Below are 20,899 nucleotides of genomic sequence, written 5' to 3' on the forward strand. Positions count from 1 at the left end.
AGTAAACACAGAACACACACACACACACACACACATAATAATATATATATATACATAAATTCTTAGAAATGTACTAATAATGTTTAATTATTCAGTAGTTTTTCAAAACCATAATACCATTATTTTTTAAGGAAAATGGAAGGAAAGGAAGCTGACTTAAAAAAAATACTTCTAGAAGAAGTCTGTTCAAGTCATTGTAAATATGCATTGCAAAGTCAATGTCATTTTGAATAAAATTACAGATAGGACAAAAAACGAGCACTATAATTGGCTCTGAAGAGCAGTATACATAAATTCAATAGGTAACAAAGACATACAGGAGCAGAGAGAGGCAACAGGGCCAATAACATTAATATTGTTGAACAATCCAGACCACACCATGACAACCAAGTGCAGCTTTAATTTACAAGTGCTCTCCCTTTCTCACACTCCCACACACAAGGTTGTGTTTACTTAAAAGAGTGCAGGGTTACAAAGAAAGGAGGTTCCAGGTCACAAGCCTTCTTCCAGAGCAGCCAGCATCTCTCATCAGGCGAGAGGAGAGAGTTACAGCCCTACAGCTAACGGGAGTAGGAACTTGTGTTTGTGTATGTAAAAAGTGCAAGGCTTTGGTGAACAAGCATTAGATTTATTGTATTTTTTAAAACAGACCTGTGTCTGACCTGCAAGACAACTGAGCATGTCATCTGTTTAAGCCAAAATAAATCTAGAAAAACATAATATGCCTTACTTAATGCAGTTATACACAGACATGAACTCACGTATCTTAGGTTATTTTTCTGTGAAAAAAACAAAAACATTATGGGTATGTTAAAGGTACACTATGCAACTTTCCGTCCACTGGAGGGCGCCTATTCTAAACAAAGTCATAGTTTTATGACGCCAAGTGTGAGCGCAGTATCTTGGGACATGTGGTCTTCACATCACAGCCGGTGGAAAATAGGACTCGGGCAGAAATCATGTTCATGGATGCGGTTATTAACGTTACTGTAGTGCTTATCATATTAGATACATTTAATTGTGTTTAAAATTATGTTATGACGTTACTCTGTGCGTTCGCTTGGCGCTGCTGTGACATGTTCACACTGCTAAGAGAAAAGCGCTTCTGCAGAATAAAACCGAGGGTAACGCTGCGCAGATATGACGCGATTGATAGGCGACTTCCTCAAACGCTATGCTGAAACGTCCCGGTCCTTAGTTAAAATAGCAATTTTCTCACAATTTACAAATAGTTGGAAACATTTGGGATATTGTAAGTACTAAACTGAACAAAATATATAACACTGGCCTAGTGTTTTTTTTATTTTTTCCGGCAAAAATTCTACATAGTGCACATTTAATGCACCTAAAATGGAAGTCTATGAAGTTGTGGACTTTTGCCATTAATGTACATGTGGTCCTGCAATTTCTGTAGGTTCATGTTTTCTCCTTGTAGTATTTCTAATACTTGTGTAAAAGTTACATAGTTTACTGACTTTACATTCATGAAGGATTTTTGATGAAGCCGAGATATAACTTTGCATAGACAACATCAGAAAAATTATTTTATCTCTTTAGTCTAATTTTAACATGCATAATTTAAGTATTGTGCCTATATTTATTTAATGTTTTTTTTTCTAGTGAAATGTCTTCCCCTACAAATTTCCCTTGTAAGAGCACTACTGTAAACTGTGGCTATAATAAAAATAAAAAAACACTCAAATGCCACTGTTCAAACCCTGCGGAAGTTTACGGGTGGGGCCTGTGGCTTTGGGAACTGCCGACTTGTGCATTACAATATATTGGGGCAAGAAACAGAGGCATAGGCTCCTCATAAAATACTACTCGTACAAAAGCCCCCTTTTTATTAGCTCAGCTGGAGAAAAAAATGTGAAGGCTATTAGGTTTGCTGCAAGCTGCGAAGGGTGCACAATGGTTTTGGTGGCAAAGAACAGCAACTGCTACCAATGTGGGTCAACTCAAGTGGACAATAAATCAGTATCCTGAATCAACATATCAGCACAGGCTACATGGTTTAGTCTATATGTCACTGGGTGTCTCTTTTGTAAGCTACAGCTGATATGTTGGCTGCAAAGCAGTTGTCATGAGCTCCTGCAAAGATGTGAAAGAGCAGCAAAAAGCAACAGAACAGTGAAAGTGAGAAAGAGGCAGAAGATTTGAATTAGCTCCAGAGCCTTTCACAGGAGATCTTGATTAACCCTAATGATGCAATCTGAGCAGCATCTCCAACAGAAACATGAGCAGCACGGAGAGATGAGTGGATGAATAGAAAGAGGTGAGGAAAGAGCAAGAGAAGGGGAAAATGTGTAACTGGACCTGTTGCTATTCTTGTGACAGACAGCTAGAAGAAAGAGCAGTTGATTTCAAAGTTTCAGGCTTGCCCTTTGTCTAAAGTTAAAAAAGAAATTAATGAATTCCCACCAAGGATGGATTTTTCTTAAATCAAATAGTCAATAAGGGAAAACATGCTTTCAATACACATTTGTAAGCTCAACAAATATCTAAAAGCTGTCATGAACTGTCTTTTTTATATATTGTTGTCTGGGGTCAACTTATGCTGGGTACACACCAACAGATTTTTTTACATCTTACAAGATTTTCAAAATGTGATAGACCATAAACATGAGGACAAATAATCCTAGATTTAACCGTTTTGATGTGTGGTGTGCCATGATGTGGCAAAGACAGCAGACCACACACAAACAGATTTTAAACAAGAGTCCCGACCGTAAACACAGGAAATCTCGCAAAATCTCTCGAGACTTCAGGCCAGTGACACACTGCCTGCGTGAGGCGCGTCTCAGGCGCAGATCGAGCCGCTCTGAAAACACGTGCATACGAGAAATAGAACAGATGGCTATTTTTCACGTAACATGCAAGCGTGTTGGAAGCGTTTCCAGGCAAAATAAAATACACTGCAAAAAATGCTCTTTTTACTTAGTAATTTTGTCTTGTTAATATCTAAAAATGTTTTAAATCAAGATGCATTTACTAGATAAGTAAAACGACAGAAGATCGTTTGCATTTTCTGAAGTAGTTTGTTATAGCTAGCAAAATATTTCTTCACTGTAAACCATAAGTTAGAGCGATTAAAAAAAAGTTAATTAACTAAATATTTTATTTTATTGCTATAAAAATGTATGAATTAGCTAACTCAGTACTTCAAGTTAGGAGCAATAAGCATGCATGAGTACTACAAACTCAAAACTTGATAGTTATGTTTCCTCTTTAAAATTTGGAACATTATAACTCAAAAAATTTGATGTAACTGATTACCTAAATTTTATTTGAGTTAGCCCAACTTATTCGGGTTTACAGTATAGATAAAAGACATTAACAAAGGATTTCTTCTCCCAGAAGAGCAGCTAAACCATCACCAGTTTCCAGACTGGTTTGGTGCTGGTATAGCAAAAACTGATTAAGCTGGTCGTCCCAGGTTTATCTTGCTAGTCAAGGTTGTAAAAACCTGTGGAGTTTATTTATTTATTTATTTCTGAAATAGTTAATGCAGAATTCTATATGCAAGTGTGTTGATAAGTTTTAAATATTTAAAAAAAAAATGATATATCATATAATACATCACAGTTGTTTGTGATGGGGTAAATTAAACATGATATGCGGTGACATCACAATAGTGTTGCTTTGTGGTAAATGGACCTGCATAAGGTGTACATATGAAGTAGACTCATATGACATAGAATCGGTCAAAACAGAGGGAGCGAAGTTCTATAAAACGCACTTCAAAATAGCAGCCGGGATTGCCCCGTGGGAAAGTGCTTAGGGAAGTTTGCAAGTGCGTGTCTAAAAGTGGAGTGGAATTGCAGCCTAGGTCAAATTGAAAAACACTTGCCTAATACAAAATAGATCATATTCAATGCAAAACTACAAAGCCAGAGGTTAATTATGAACTGTGTTAGAGGATAAAATGGTTTCTCTCCTGCCACAATTATTTTCCCCAAACACTGCTCCTATAGTGTATACCCTCAACAGGAAATCTTAAATCCACAAATTTGCTTCCATCAGTTTGATTCACCATTGAACCAAGCTGACTCACCCATTTCAGGTCATATTTCTCTGCCAAGGAAACATCTGGAAGCTCACAGTACCCTTTACCAAAACAGAATGAGGCTGACAGGCATAATGGAGTGTATACAAAAGCCAGTTAGGTTCAAGCACGAAGAAATTGATTATAATCTTTGCCAAGACAAAGTATGTTAAATGGGCAAAAGATGATATTTGAGAGAAGAGAAGAGAAGAGAAGAGCAAACAATACCTGAAAGTATGATTTGGGAAATGAGAGATAAGCCAAACAAATTAGCCCCATTATGCTTGGCATTTCAAGGAAACGTTTTAAAACAATGTGCAGTTGTTCTGCAAAACGAACAACGGTATTTTAAGTTATGTTATAATTAGGGCCGGGACTTTAACGCGTTAATTAAGATTAATTAACTACGGGACTTTAACGCGTTAATTAATTACGCAAAAAAAAAAAATTTTATCGCACTTATTTTTGCCCCGCGGAACGTTTTTCAATGAATGAGTTTTGACGGACCGATTATACTGGAACACCAACTAGCGCTCATGAGTCACGACAACAACCATGACAACAACAAACCATAGTGAACATGAACGAAGAAGCTGATGAGACCGCTTTGCTTGGCCCCGTGGATGGGAAATTTAGTTTTAAAAAACGAAATGATGGAAGCGTCGACAAGAGCATGGTTGTGTGCAAGCTATACAACAGGGGTATCCAAAGTCGGTCCTGGAGGGCCACTGACATCCTGCAGAGTTTAGCTCCAGCTTGCCTCAATACACTGCTAAAGTTTCTAGTATGCCTAATAAGACCTTAATGAGCTGGTACAGGTGTGTTTAATTGGGGTTAGAGCTAAACTCAGCAGAACAGTGGCCCTCCAGGAGCAGGATTGGACACCCCTGCTATACAACAAGGAATTAGCGTATCACCGCAGCACATCGAGCCTCAAATATCACAAATATGCTTTTGCTACACTTAATGGCAAACATTGCACTGCTCTGCTGGACTGAAATAAATAAACAATATTTTGTTGATTAAGCTTATGTATTCAGTCATTATTCAATGGTATGCTAAAAATCCATGAGAAAAATTGGGCTACTTCTCATTGTTCCAGGTCAAATATTTATATGCAATTAAAATGCGATTAATTTCGATTAATTAATTACAAAGCCTCTAATTAATTAGATAAATTTTTTTAATCGAGTCCCGGCCCTAGTTATAATGCTACTCTGTGCATTCGACAAGACACTTGTTGCACACTGCAGTAAGCTAGATTGATATTAGGCATGGAAACGTGGTCGCGGTAAATCATCTTGAGCTATATAACAATTATATTTTTCTGTCAATGAATGTATCCAAAAAGTTGCTTACCGGTCTAATAAGCCCAACAATATTTTAAAAAGGTGTTTCTATGGTTTCTACAAAATAAAATCGGAAACAGAGGGTAACGCAGGTATGATGTCATTGATAGGCAACACATGAATACGGCCCATGTCCTGGTTAAAATTGCTTATTTGTCTGGATTTAAACATGCAAGTACACAAGTCAACAAAATATATAGCATTATTTTAGTGGTTTTTTGATATTTGAATCCAAAAATCGTACATATTATGCCTTTAAGCTTCATTTATGGTGATTTTGGAGAAGACGGTTGAAACTTGTGCATGTACTATCTGGGATTTAACAAAGCACACTCAGGTATGTATGGTTTAATAAATCTAAATACCCTGCCCACTTAAAAAATTCTGTTTGTGGGTACAACATACTTCTAGGAGGAAATCTATGCAAAGTTGTATACATGAGGCCCCAGAACAGTCATTATTATTACATCACAGAAAAGTCACAAGAACATTTTAAACAACTAAGACCACACACCACGGAGCAACATCTTGGTCCAAACTCAAGCAAGCAATGAATTACAAATCTGAAGAGTTCTTCAATGCAGGATGTAAATAAAGCCTCTGTGTAAAACACTATCCATTTGTGTTTTTCCCAGTGGCTCTGTAGGAGTTGGAGGAACAAGGGAAAACTGAGACACAGTGTCCTTCACAGGAGCCAGGGAAAGTGTAACGCGATCTAATGGCTCCAGTCCATTTTCCCTCAGATGCCCTACTGTCACCTCCTGACATAAAGCCAGGAGTACAATCTTTTGTTCCCTGGTTCATCAGCTATGCTTGTCAAAGTAGAGCCTCAGGAGAAATCTTCCATCAAGACAAAGTTTTAAGTGTTAAAAGACAGAGATATTGAGGGAGTGAGTAATGTTGCAGAGATCTATATCTATAAAGATACAGAAAAATGTGAATCTGAACCCAAAAACTTCAGAGAAATGTTCTGAAATAGCCAAGAGAAGGGAGTATTATGAGCACAGCATCCGTTAACATAAATTTCAGTCATGTGAGAGTGAAAGCTCACCTTGGCTGTAACCTGTGATCCTTGTGGTTTTCAGAAGAATTGGCCCCTAAAGGAAGAGGAAGTTTGTCTGCTTGTAGCGCATGTGGTCTCCGACCGCAGACTGTGAAAGTGACAACAATCATTTTGCGTTCCACATTAGAGCAGATGATCTTGATAAAAGATCTTCCGCTGTCTCGGATGAAAGCGTTCTTGCCAAGTGTAAATAAGCATGCCTTAAAAGCTGCTTATCGTTACAGCCAAGTCAACTTGCTGAAAAGTGACAGCCAAACTGTTTCAATATTGTAAAAAGATGGTAAACGCATACGATATACCATATAGACAGCATAATGAGTTAAAATAAAGAAATATACACTCTCTGTATAGCTTTGATTCACTAAAAAATATCCTACGATGAACTGTCAAAGTGATTCTTTAGGGCATATGAATGATGTATTATTATAAAACATTTAGTCATAGTACGCTAACACTTTAAATATTCTGATTTAATAAAAGAACCTAACCGGAGCTGCCATTTACTTTAAATTCCAGAACCACTGGACGTAACCCATACTGCAAGCAAAAAATATGCATAATACTGAAATAAGAAAACAGCAGCATCAACTGCAACATCATTTTCTCTGTTCTGCATTAAGTTTAACTCGTACAGTTCGTAATTTAGTAAGACTGCACAGTAAGTGTAAACAGGTTCAGCTTTCTTTCTCAAGCTTGCCATTACCCCACACTGTGACACGGCTGATTCAATTCAAATGATTCACACCCCAGAAATGGGTAGACAAGCCAAAATTGTCACATAGTAAAAACAACAACAACAGCCCCTCCAGACATGCCTGTTGTAGAGACGGGCGTATGGGCATCTACTTCATCTACATTAACCATGCACAGAAACACCACTATGTGTTGTTGAAATGTGTAAAAAATAATAATAATTAGGATATGGGTTACACAAATAAATCACGTTTAAAGTTTAAAATGTGAACTCATTTTGTAGCAACACTACATACACACACACACACACATACACACATACACACACACACACTACTATATGCATGAAATCTACAGGTCATGCGTAATACTGGGGTCATCTGTGGTTAATACATTTTGTCTGAGAAATGGGTAACATATGGTGTTGTCCGTATTTTATGTCTGGAACGGAAAATGACTTGGACACCTTTATAGTGAAACGAATTTTGCTAAAGAATAGAAGGAATAGATAACATCTCAGAGGGCATCAACAGGTGAACATGAGTTTTCCCTAGTTTTTTTTGTTTGTTATTATTAGGCTGTTAATAAAATAAAAAAGTTTAAAAAAATCAGCCATTTTAAATGCTACAAGTGAATTTAGGCATCACAACATTGTAATCTACAGTATGAAAAAAGGATATTCATTTTGAGATGTGCTACAGGTTTCTAAGTAAACTGCACAATTGAATATCAAAATTGATGAATAAATAATATAATTTTTATTTTAAAAAATCTACTCACTCACAAGCACAAAAACAATCTTGACTCAGAGGGGCATCAGGAAAAGGTTCATTTGGGGGTCAGCCAAGCCTGTCACATACTTACAGGGGCCTCTAGTGAAAATAATCACTAGTAACTTGATCAAAGCTAGTATCCCAGGAGGAATTTAATGGATCATGGAGTTAGAAGGTCTTACATATAGAGTAGCATGTAATAGAGAGAATAATGAAATTAAAGCATGAACCCAAAGAGAGAGAGAAAGCAAGAACTGGTGAGATGTCAGAGGAAAGTGCTCATTTAAAGAGTGTTAAGCGTTAATATGCTTATCTCTTCATCTCATTCAACAAGCATGAAACGACAATAATAAACTCAAAATCCTGCATAAGCAGATTATACATAGGAGGTCAGGCCTGCAAACATGTATCAACTATAACAAGATTTCAGTCAGGCAAAACACTGAACAAGTGAGTTGAATAGAGCTATTGGGAATAAGGTTATAGTGGAAGCCCATTTCTGCCTCAGAGTAAAAAGGTAATTAAGAATTTATATGTCCCAATTGTCACTGCACATCTCATAATGTGATTTTATATTTTGCAATGTGACTTTATATATTGAAATAGCACCTTCAAAACTCTTAATGTGACTTTACGTATTGTAATCTTTCCCAGCTGGGCAACTTTTTAATTTTTTTGGAAACCAAAAAAGCCCTCTAAAAACAGGGCTTTCAAAAAAATGTAACAATACATTATAAGACATTGAAATGGGGAGGAAAAACAGGAAGGAAAAAGTAGGACAAAGACAGAAGGTGATGAAAAATCGAGAGAGAAGCAGCAACCACATACCATGCAAGAAATACTGACGAGACAAGTCAGGATTATGCCTAAACTTGTGATTTCACAGTATGATGACAACACAGTCAATCCTCCCAGGATGTGGAGGGTTCATATAGAGCAGAAATTATACATGCACTATTTTGCCAAAAGTATTGGGTCACCCCTCCAAATAATTGAATTCAATCACTTCCAAGGCCACATTTCACCACAAATAGCATATATATTTCTATATTGAGGGTTGCTAGGCAACGTGGGGGAGAGGACGCTGGCGTTGTCTGTTCGCCGCTTCTCCACCCACAAATCATGTAACTGTACTATTAGATTTAGATTTTATTTTATTATGTTTGTGACTAGTCTAACAGTCAGAGCTACAATTGGGACTGTTGCTGATTGCTGGTAGCCACTGAGAGGACGGCTTGGACTTCTGCACCGAACCCAGTGTGTCCACAGAAGTGCCCGGAAAAATGTTTTGCCTCCTGCATGGTGCTGCGGCGATCCCCATCGTTTGAATCGTCATGAAGACCCATCATCTGGTCTTCAGCTGTCATGCCTCGACGATGTCATCAGGACACTGCCGCTGGGAGAAATTTAAAACATGGAGTGGACCACAGTGTGCTGCGGAGCTTACAGGGACTTCCACTATCAGCTCTGTTTTCTGTTCACCATCAGCTCTGTTTTCTGTTCACCATCTGCTCTGTTTCTGTTCACCATCAGCTCTGTTTCTGTTCACCATCAGCTCTGTTTTCTGTTCACCATCAGCTCTGTTTCTGTTCACCATCAGCTCTGTTTCTGTTCACCATCAGCTCTGTTTTCTGTTCACCATCAGCTCTGTTTCTGTTCACCATCAGCTGTTTTCTGTTCACCATCAGCTCTGTTTCTGTTCACCATCAGCTCTGTTTCTGTTCACCATCAGCTCTGTTTCTGTTCACCATCAGCTCTGTTTTCTGTTCACCATCAGCTCTGTTTTCTGTTCACCATCAGCTCTGTTTCTGTTCACCATCAGCTCTGTTTCTGTTCACCATCAGCTCTGTTTTCTGTTCACCATCAGCTCTGTTTCTGTTCACCATCAGCTCTGTTTCTGTTCACCATCAGCTCTGTTTCTGTTCACCATCAGCTCTGTTTCTGTTCACCATCAGCTCTGTTTCTGTTCACCATCAGCTCTGTTTCTGTTGTTTTCTGTGTTGGTTGATTGTTTGTAGTAATCTTTTTTTTTCTTTCTTTGTTGCACTTTGAGGTTCTTCGGAATGAAAAGTGCATTATAAATAAAATCTATTATTGTAATTATATATATATATATATATATATATATATATATATATATATATATATATATATATATATATATATATATATATATATATATATAAAGATGAAAACAAGGTATATGATACGACTCAAGGAACAGTGCATTCTTCTCACCACAGCTAATGGTGCTCAGTCTTATAGCGCCGGTTATATGGAGTATGTGTATGTTGATGTGGTTTAATAAGGATCAGATGTTAAAGGCCGACAGATTCATGTGTGTGATAAGGATCCTGGAAAATGTAAAATGTAAATGGACTGGAATAATCCAAGCCAGACTGAATAATGCAGACAGCCAAAGTAAGGGAGGAAAGGCATGAAAAGAAGCTGTGACAGAGGGCAAAAAGTTGAGGAAGATGAAAAGGAAATGGGACAGAAACAAAGGAGGAAGGAAATGGAGTGTGCGTGTGTGTGTGGGGGGGGGGGGTGTCTTTGTGGGCAGATGACAGAGGATATTTCTCCACTGAACGGGATTCCTCCTGCCACTGGTGAAATATATAACACTTACTTACAGCTGAGCGAGTCAGTCTGAGTCCACTCTCTGTCCATGTCCTTTTGGGTCTCTTGCTCATCCACAGTGCAAAAGACAGGATGCTTGATTTACAAACATCCTGTGAAATGCAGTTCAGTGCAAAGTAAAACAAATAACAAAATAAAAGTGGACATTAATTTGTACCATATTACACAGCGTGTGACAAATTAATCCAATTTAATCTGCCGTGTCTCTAGGGGAGCTAACAGATCAAATGAGAATTTATGTGATCAGAACCAGGCCATAAACAAGCAAACTAAACAATTGGCTGTAGTTTAACGCCTGTTGTGTGTTCAAGTTTCGCTGTGGCAAATCTCAGACCGTGACAAAAGCGCTTCCTCCAGCTTGACCATGTGACCTTGGTCCGCTCCACTGAGGCAGTTTTCCATTAACCATGAGCAGATCAGTCTTTCTTCACAGTGAGGAAGCCAATGCTACATTTCTGCAACCATATGATCCATGAAATAGCTACGGACTAAAATCTTAAAGTGCAGGGGAGATAGCAATATGAAATATCAAAGCCACCAGAAAAAGGAAAGCATGCTGCCATCCAGAAATGCTGAGTTTAGGAGCACTAATACAATTCAAATACAAAAAAGTGGATGAACTTTCAAATGAAAGCAATTTCACAAGCGAATGGGACTATAACTTAATTAAAATGCTCTTAAACTATTGATCACTGTTCATTACAAAACTGCTGATCTCTGGTAGGAAGTTCAAATTGATGCTATGCACTGTGGTTTCAGAGCAAGAAGAAACATGTTTGACGTAAAGCATGAAAAGTTAATACCTTAGCAAACAAGAAATGAAAATTATATAGTGACATTATTCTTGATAAAAACACAACCTAATGTTTGTTAAATTTTAGAATAAACCCTGCAATTGTTACTTGAATTATCATTACTTTCTTAATTTCTACAATTATGATCCAAAAGATTCAGGTAAAACAAAACTACTTGAGCAATGTTTTCTGTTTTAAAGTGTCGTAATACAAATGCGAAACAAATCAAATACACACAGCACACTACGTACTGCAGGGCTGTTGAGGCCACACCCCTGCATGCACTGGGCATTACTCAGGCCATAACATGCACATTTGATCAAAAATACAGGAGAAAAAAAAACAGTAATATTGTAAAATATTACTACAATTTAAAGTAATGGTTTTCTATTTTAGAAATTTCTATTTTCTATTCCATTTTAATATACTTTAAAATCGAATTAATTTTTGTAATGCAAAGCTGAATTTTCACAGCCATTACTCCAGTCTTCAGTGTCACATGATCCTTCAGAAATCATTCCAATATGCTGATTTATTATCAATGTTGGAAACATTTGTTGTGCTGCTTAATATTTTTTATGAATAAATAAATACTTTTATTCAGCCAGAATGTGTTTAATTGATAAAGTGATAAATACTTTTTTATTGTTAGAAAAGCTTATTATTTTGGATAAATGCTGTTCTTTTTTAAAATCCTGAAAAAAATATCACAGGTTCCAAAAAAATATTAAGCAGCACAACTGTTTTCAAAATTGATAACTGAGTATCAAATCAGCATACTGGTAGCCTATTAATGATTTCTGAAGGATAAATAATACATTATTTATTTATTTTACATTTAATAAATAAAACTAATTAATTGGAAAATATATAAATATGCATGAGACCACTTATGACCAAATAAAGTGTTAATATTTATGTTTTATAAATGATACGATTTATATAAAATTTCCCTAAATTTCCTATTAATTCCCATAAACTCCCATAAATTCCTGTTAAGTTTCCAAATCTGAATATTTTCGAAAATTCCCCAGATTAAGTTCCCGTGGAAAGATTCTGGAAATGTACTGGAAATGTTCTGCCCCCTTTAATTTGCAACCCTAATTCTGATACATTGACTTGACTTGTAAAATTCACTAGGGATGTAACGATTCAGTCGGAGTCGGTTGAAAACCGATACAAATGTTTGATGATTCAAATTGGTTGAGATGTTAAAGGGTAACTAAACCCCTGTTCACAGCCTAACTCCGCCCACTAGCAATATTTGAAAAATGCTGCAAAAGTGGGCAGAGCCCAGCGGAGACGAGGGCGGGGCTGAGCGAGAGGGCGTGCACCTGAGACCCGTAGTGACAACTTGTTTGATAACAGTAGCTTTGCAACAGACCGGTCATCTAAAGTAGAGGACTTTTCTCCACCACCTTCACCTGAAGTGGAGGAGGGTGAAATGTCTGTAGACACAGAGCCTTATCAATCGAGCCGCTGGCTCAAACTGCGTTAATTCCCGAGGCCGACGATGCTTTCATTCATTCATTCATGCTAGCGAAGCAGCAGCGCAAGAAAGAATGAGACCACTAACTAATCTATGAACATTGAACAGCCATATCCTTATACTGAATGTCACTAAAAAAGCACAGGACCTTCTTCAAACCTAACAGCCTATTACAACAGATTTCCTTAAATAAAAAAGTTAGACTACATACGCCAGCAGTCTAGCACATTACGGATTTGTTGTTCGTTACCACGGCAACCATTTGCGCGTCAGGGTTTGTCTGAAAGCGTCTTAAGTATAAAATTATCTGTAGACATGACGGGCGGCAAAAATATCAAAAGAAAAGCTTAATATGTACTTACAACTGCATTATTTATCTGTATTTTCTTCATTGGGATGTTGAAAGCAAGTGACGAGAAAGTTTCATTCATAATGTTTCTACTTCATGTAACATGAGCGCTCATACTGGACTGAAGCCGTTCTCATCATGTGATCAAGGGAAAACATTTCTTAGGGCGTGGTGAGCTCGTGCCAGGGGCGTGGTAGTGAGCCGTTGGAAGTACCATCCTACATTACGAAGCACCACAACGTCCAATAGGAAAATTCGACTGCAGTAGCCACCGTTCAACCTTAAGAGGACAGCACTAAGAAGTTTTTAAACCATATATTATAGAATTAAAACACTTGATACCCAAATGTCAAAACATTTACTCTAATCAATAAACCGCATTAATAAAGCCCCAGTCTTGCAGATCATTAACTAAAAAAAGTTGGTTTAGGGTTTAGTTACCCTTTAAACGAATCATGATTCACGTTTCAAACTGCAGGGACGCTAAAACAATATAGCCTACTGCAACCTCACTTTACAGGCACGATAGCAACGAGCAAGTTGTAGCTAGCGTTACAAACTGTACGTGCACATTAGCGCGAAGAAGATAGAAATAAACAAATGTTTTCAGTTCATTCATACGAAAGTTAGCTGCGAGCGCTGTTAACGCACCTGTGTACATGCACCGTTAAACAGAAGCATGGCGACAGCAAGCACTTAGTTTACTTTAACCCATTCAAATCGGAAGTGTGATGGCATTTTGACTATCTGACGACTAATAATCACCACAGTGAGAGGCTCCAGTCTAGTCACCTCTGTCGACATGTAAAAAGATAATAGGCCAAACCACACTGACTGGAGGATTTGCAGCCCCACTCGGCGTCAATGGCAATTGCTATGGAGATCACGAGCATCAGTGTTTTCACAGCGCAAGATAAAAGGCTCGTCCTCATCCAGAGAAAGACCAGCACGAGGATGCGTCCATCGACTGAAGACTATTGCAGAACCAGGTATTTATTTTACTATCTCTTTCTCTAAATACATGATTCAGTTGCTGCATAAGCTTCCTTTGGATCCTAATGTTAGGAATGTGTGATACTACATTTATTTTTAATGAAGTTCCAGCTCATGTGGAGAAGAACTTTTGTGTCTTCACTTCATTTCACTGCAAATTTGTTTGTAAATAAGTCTCAGGAGCTGGATTTGCAGACACAATGTTGTGCCTTCTATATTGGATCCGACAGGAATGGTGCAACAAACTTATGTGAGTAAAACGTCTTTTTTATATGTAATAGCAGTCCCGGGGGTGTGTGTTTCCAGACGGGCAAGCAAAACGTACGCCCGTCAGAAGAAATAATATTTTCTTGATCTGGGCAAGTGTGTGCGTGTGCGCGTGTGTTCACGCTTATATCCACAGATCGTGTGGGCCATGTAATACAGAAAAAACAAATCAACCAAAAGCTCTGCTAAAAAGATAAAACACCTTGCTAAAAATCATGTCACATCAACCATCCATTTCCTGTCAGAAAGCACTTTTCCAGTGTCACTGAAAGTGACAAAACCACAGTTTAGCAGTTTAGTTATTCATATAGATAAAGATGATGGGATTCTTGACAGAGTTCAAGAGCGTTTTAACACTCATCAGCATGACGAAACATCAACCACTTGCTGATTCAACCAAATGAGCTCTCTCGTTTGCTCAAATGAGAGGAGAAAAAACACAAGCCAAGTTTCTTCAGAACCTTGAGAAAGTGTCTTTTAGCAAACTGGCTCATAGATCTATACTCTCTTCAATCTATCTCTAGTCAAATTTCCCACTATAAATCTTCCCGTCATCATAATCTCATTGCCAAAATGTCTCTTTGACCTCGCCTACTTCTTTTTCATGTTATTTGTATCCCTTCCCACATTACGCCCCATAAAAGCCAATTTCTTGGTTTAATGAACTGATGCGGCATTTGTTTTCAGACCTCACCATGGAGTCATTTAGAGGTGACACTTTCATTTTAATTCATGACTTAATTTCAAATGGCTGTGAGCCAGTGTGTTAATCATATAGTCGAATGATTCCTATGCTCTGCCTAAACAACATTCACACTATCTGAAGGAGTCTACTTTTGCTAGCTTCTCTTGTCTAAACTGCAGTGGTTGGTTACCCCTTAACATACTTCTTTTTTTTCTACTCAGCATTTGATCAAATAAAAGCTGAAACCTTTATTCAAACAAATAACAGTTTAGTGCTATGTGTCAGTCATAAATCTTAAGGTCAGAAACATACTTATGCAAGCATGCAAACAAAAACAAGTCAGAACTTAAAGGCCCACTGAGGTGCCTTGAAACACAGCGTTATTCAATGTGTTGAAGCAATTGCCACTGAAACAAGACGACAGGGCGGGACATAGAGCAGCTCCTCCCCTTTTTTTAAATGGCCAATAACATGTAACTACTTCAGCTGTGTGACCCACATATGGGTCAAAATTTGCATATGTCATAATTATTCGAAATTTGCTGCAGAGCTCAGCCAGAGCTGTTGAGTTTGGCTAAGTCCCATTTACTACAGTCAAAAAGATTCCCCTTTTAAATCTAATATGAAACTTTTACTTAATCAAAACAGTGAACATAGTGATGTTGAGGATGTGTAGTTTGAAAAGTGTATAATTGAGGTTGGTGCATCGACTTCATCTCTTCTACATGTCAATGCTGTTCTAATGCCGAGTCCGTCTCTCACTGTTTCTCCTCCTGATCTCCTTCTTAATCACGTTAAAATATAGCATTCTGTGTAGACTTCAAATGGGTCCGATAGGTTTTGTGGCCTGCGCCAAATCATGAGCCGCTCTGCGCTATCGTGTCTCTGGATCCGAGCAGCCTGCGCACACTGCGGCGGTTCTCGTGGCTCTAATGTGAAACCAGACATTATTCGCCCCAATGGAGGGCATTACACTGTCTGAATCGTTCCCTTTCCCTAGTGCATTGTGCCATTCACCATATAGAAATCGTAATTGTATGCACAAGTGATCGATTTCAGCTGCAGGCGGGACACTTTAGATTCTAGAGAGCATTTGATTGGACAGAACATCTGATGAGAAGCTGAAGTGCAGAGTTAAGGCCTGGGTATATTCAATTTCCACGTCCGGACCATAGACCGTAAAAAATTATGGACGACTCGACATCATCCGTTTCCGCTTGCCAGATTTGAAGCTTTCAGGCGGCCAGCACGGCGCTGACATCTTGGGACCGAGTCTGCGCAGTAGAGATAAAAAATATTGGAAGTGTAATTTTATTGTTTAGTTTGCCTCGCGTCCATTAGAAAACACAGAGGGGCGGCTATACTGGGACCGGTCACCGGGAGGCGATCAAGGCGCAAAAGCTTCAGTATCTGAGAGGGGTGCTGCAGGCTTGGTCCGGACGCACATCGCATACAGTCGTGTCCGCACAGATTTCAAAGTATACTCAACCGCAGATGGCAGCGTTCAACACAATTCTGCCCTACAAAGACAAAATGCAGTAACTTCAATTGGGTGAAAATTTGTTATTGATATGTTTGAGACATTCAAGACCTCCTTTAGATAAATAAGTATATTGAGTCAATTTTACTGTTTATTTGAGAAAATAATGGGTTCCCTAAAAGTAACTTCCAAATTCCCAGGGGAAACCAAGGCCGAACACCATAACAGCAGTTACTGTTCTTTGTCTTTGTTTTAGAATGATCACATTGAATCAGGGTACTCTGCTATTGTTTAGCCGTTGTTTAGAAGTTACTGTCGGCCTGGAGTTACAGTATACAGCCTTTTTGTTTTACTGTCCATTCAAGTTCTCCATTTAAAGTACAGTGTAGCCTGTGTCATACATCTGTCACTGAAGCACTTCTGACACACACGATACCTGAATGTAGGTAAAACAACTTTTACTAATAGTGTTTATGGATGTTGGGATTGCTTTGAAATGCAAACATCAATGTCAAGATAAGAAATTGTGTGACAAAAGATGCATTAGACTAACAAATTAAATTGATCACAATTTACTTCATTTAGCTAGCTAGCAGCCTATAGCATACATAGGCTAGTCAGCTATCCAATGAATAGGCTACCAAACTGTTAAATATAACAAAACAATTCTAAATCCTCCAAAATAAATACCATATTCACTAGATATACAGGTGTTGCTATAAATGATTTTATAAATGGTGATCAGCAACCAAATATTGATAATGTGGAAGTTACTTCCATTTGCCTTGGAGTGACTTCTCACATTTTGCCGACAATACAAAGACAGAATTCAAAATAGGAGTCAAAAGTCAAGTTGATTTAGATAATTTTCATTACTAAAACATCATAGGCTAACTGCCATATTTCCAGTGTCCTTCTCCTACCTATAATTCATTTGGTTGGACAACTGTGAATCTTCTGTCTCTTCTTTCTTGCACGTGCTGTTGTATGCGCACCGCCCACACATTTATAACAAAAATGCATTTTTCTTGCAATGTCAACTTCAAGCTCTAAAATATTTTATTGGATAGAAATTGTGAGGCGGGTTTCAAATATTGTTGTCGAAAATGGGAGCCTTAAAATCAAAAAGGTTGAGATCCACTGCGCTAATGCCAGCTATAGCCTTGCCGCAACACTGAGAATTGCACTGTGACACCTCTGATGCTTTACCCTTCACTGCAATCACTAAATAAATAAAAATTAATTAAAAACAATTAAAATAAATAAATAATAATAATCAATAAAAAGCCAAAAGCCAATATACCCTGCGTCTAGCATTAACTGTCCTTTCCTAAAATGAATGTACCTCCAAAAACATGGCACGTCAGTTTTACATGACCTAAATATTTTATCAGGGGTGGTGGACACATTGTAAGTACAAATTATATAGCTGCCAGTTCAATCAATTTGCTCTGAACAAAAAGACTATTGAGTGTCACAGTGTGTGGGGATGTGACTGGCACAGATGCAGCCGTGCTCTTAATGGCAAATTTCCTCATAATTCATGTGATTGTTGAAACAAGGCAGAGATCTGGACAGCTCTCAAGGGGTCTGGATGTGAATTGCTCCCATTAGAAAACGTATGTTTTCCAGCAAGAGAGGGAATGTAGAGCTTTACAATCAAACATTCAAAATCATTTTCTCACAATTATTGGTGTTGCAACGTCTGTGATGAAGCTGCTGGGTTTACATAAACATGCAAATAAGTTGCTGATGAAAGCAGGTGGATTGAAAAAGTGAGAAGGGGTCGTAACACTACAGAAGAAACTACTTTTTTTGGTTTGATTTTTGTGAAAACTGTGTTTTATTTCATTTCATTTTCTTTCTCTCACATCTATGACATATGATTCAATTTAACATTCTGCTTTGATACTAAGCCACAAAAACAATCTGCAAACATCAAACAGAATAACTCAATCATACTTTAGCATGCATTAAACAAAGCTTTGCATGGAACCCAAAAATTAAACCCAAACTCTTCTTGAAGAATCAAACAAAATGCCCCTGATGTTCTGCAGTGCTTACAAAACTTGGTCACAATGCAAACATACAAACACGTCCAAACCACTACAGCGGCACTACAGACCAGAGTCAGCAACATAAGCATATTTAACCAGATGAATCTCAGTGGTGATTTGCACTTACAAAGGTTTTGACTTTGAAGCCAATGTTACCATTTCAGAGTCAACAATGCTGCCTTAGAAGGATGTGCACAGTCACATGAAAACTGCCATCAGGAGTAGTAGATCACAACAGAATAAAAGGGTATTCATAGAATAGAATTATAATAATAGGAGATATATAATCCATATATAATCCAAAACTGACTACATTTCAATAACGTATTCAATCAACAATAAAATCTGACAAGAACCTAGCCTAATATACCTTAAAACAAACCTGTATTTTTGCTAATTTTACTGATTAAGCAAATTTACATTCTTAAAAATAAAAATAAATAAAATGAAAACCACTCACCAGCCTGAAAATTGATCAGACTGGTGGTTTCCACAGTGAACTCCCAGAAATAATTAAGTTGTCACAAGAAAGATCAGTTTTTCTCCTGTGCTTTTCTTTTTCTAATAAACGTAAAAGGCAAACTGCAGAGTAAGTGTAAAACAACTCCATATGGCCCCACCCAAAAAAATTATTTTTACTATGGCTCTGCTTGACTAGGGTGCCTGTGACCAATGAGACCATTTCAAATGGCCTGTAGTAAACCACTTCCTCTTCATCTGTGCAGGGGTGGTGTGTGCCGTGGTTGGAACACTTTGGGACAAGTTCCCAATTCCACTATGATATTTCTTTCCAAAATCATCTCATAACAGGCATCATTAGCTCTCAATCGTCAGCCTGGTCCACATTGATTAATCCCATCATATATTGAATCTCAAGTGTCAACAGAAAACTCTAGCTCTCCAGGACTCCAGGTTTCAGGTATCAGTCTAGTCTAGGACACACTGTGCATTCCTGAACAATGACTCAATGACAAATGCATATATACATAGCACTCAAATCCACACACACATATACTGAAGTACCAATAACAGACCAAAGAAAACATCAAGCTCCTACATGACCACACTGATCAGCGGTTCTAACAGCAAAATAAAACACCACAGGCTCATCTTTTATGCAGCTTCAGGCAAAGTATTATGGTGATTCAGAACGATCTTCTAAAGGCAAAGAGGAGATCAAACTACTCCGAGTCAGAAAAAAATTCCTCACTCCAGACCAAAATATTTTCTGCTTTAATGAAATTATCAAACGCAATTTAAGTAATAAGTCGGATCCCTCACACTACAAACACATTTGTCATCATGACCATGACTGAACATATAAAAGTTTGAGACTGGTTTGGGTGATCAAACGCTACGAAGACTGTGAGGCAAAAACTGCAGTGAAATCTCAACCGAGCTCCATCTGAGAGCTGAAAGGGTCCAATTAAAAACGACAAAACACAGTCAAAAGGAATGTCTGGTGAGCAGCAGACTGTCGCAACACACACACACAGAGAAACTTCAATCTTGAATCTTGAGGGAATTAAAATGTTAATCACGGCAGATTGCATGAATCTGAGAAAAAATGTCTTGTAAAATAACCTAAATCCAAATTGCAATAGAAGTCAAAGTAAAAGTTTTTGCTTATGTAATCATCAATTTCTTAATCAAATCTTCTGATGATCTCTCAGTAAACGTCGGGACAATGGTAGTCTACAAAAATTCTAACTAACTGAAGCAACACAGATATAGCAACAAGGGGTGGGCAATACATTGAATATTAGAGATAATAGACTTAGAGATAATATATTTGCTGACGATAATTAGGGAAATTTTTGAATTTCACTATAAAGTAACATTTTTGCCAAAGCAAGCCAATTTCACTCCCCTTTTTTGTCATGACTATGCTAGCTGATAGCTTTCAAAGGCTCCCAAGCATATTTGCAGGAGCTCTTTGTGAAGCATTGCCATGCTGGCAATGGACTGAACAAACAAATGCACAATCGGTAAGCAATAATCCTAATTTGGCTAGCACCCAGAATGTCACCTAATTAATATTCATGAGCCATGCTGATAAGGTTTATAAATGTGCCCCCTGCTGCATGCCACAGTTCTAAATGCAGACTGATGAGGACACTGTGTCTCTAGTCTAATTAACACATGACGCTTAGATCCTGTCCTTGGACTAAACTGGTTACATTCCTGCAGTGCAAGTGCTGAAGCTGATGTGATGGACACAG

General features: G+C 37.9%; 1 protein-coding gene across 2 annotated transcripts in view; it reads right to left on the reverse strand.

Moving 5' to 3' along the window:
• The window catches only part of ccdc102a (coiled-coil domain containing 102A), an 83,469-nt gene that overhangs the window by 47,245 nt on the left and 15,325 nt on the right, over nt 1-20,899 (reverse strand). The window lies entirely within an intron of this gene.

This window comes from Pseudorasbora parva, chromosome 1 (assembly GCF_024679245.1).
Source record: "Pseudorasbora parva isolate DD20220531a chromosome 1, ASM2467924v1, whole genome shotgun sequence".
Classification (NCBI taxonomy): Eukaryota; Metazoa; Chordata; class Actinopteri; order Cypriniformes; family Gobionidae; genus Pseudorasbora; species Pseudorasbora parva.